Source organism: Elephantulus edwardii, unplaced genomic scaffold (assembly GCF_000299155.1).
Source record: "Elephantulus edwardii isolate Elephantulus edwardi_28Jun2011 unplaced genomic scaffold, EleEdw1.0 scaffold00024, whole genome shotgun sequence".
Lineage (NCBI taxonomy): Eukaryota > Metazoa > Chordata > Mammalia > Macroscelidea > Macroscelididae > Elephantulus > Elephantulus edwardii.
Window position 1 is genome coordinate 12,315,239 of NW_006399774.1, and position 600 is coordinate 12,315,838.

The following is a 600-nucleotide window of genomic DNA, read 5'->3' on the forward strand; positions in this document are numbered from 1 at the left end:
TCAAGTGACTGAGTTGTTGGTGTTGTTAGGGGCTGTTGAGTCTGACTCACAGCAGCCCGATGAACAAGGGTTCTGAGCCCTGTCCTGGCCTGTGCCACGCTCCTCATCTCTGACACCCTGGACCCATTGCTGCATCATTGTGTCAATCCATCTGGTTGAGGGCCTTCCTTTCTTTTGCTCACCCTCCACCTCATCAAGCATGATGTCCCTCTCCAAGGAATAAGTTCTCCTAGTAACACGCCAAAGTATGTGAGGCAGAGCTTTGCCATCTTTGCCTCCAAGAAGCACTCTGGGTGCACTTTCCCCAAGACATATCTATTAGTTCTTTTGGCAGTCCTTGGGGTAGTCAGTGTTCTTCTCCAACACCACAGCTCATGCCAAGTGATTGAAAAGACCATGGTCTGAATCAGGTGAACCTTAGTCTTCAAACTGACCTCACTGCTCCTTGGTACAATAGATCGCTCTCTCTCTCTTCAGGTTTTTTGTTATTCATTTTAACGAAAATTTACAGAGATTCTGGATTTCTATTCATTCATTGTTGCACTTTTCTCCCTGCCCACCCCTCCCCCACAGTTTGCTCCTCTCTTTGAAATTGTTGTT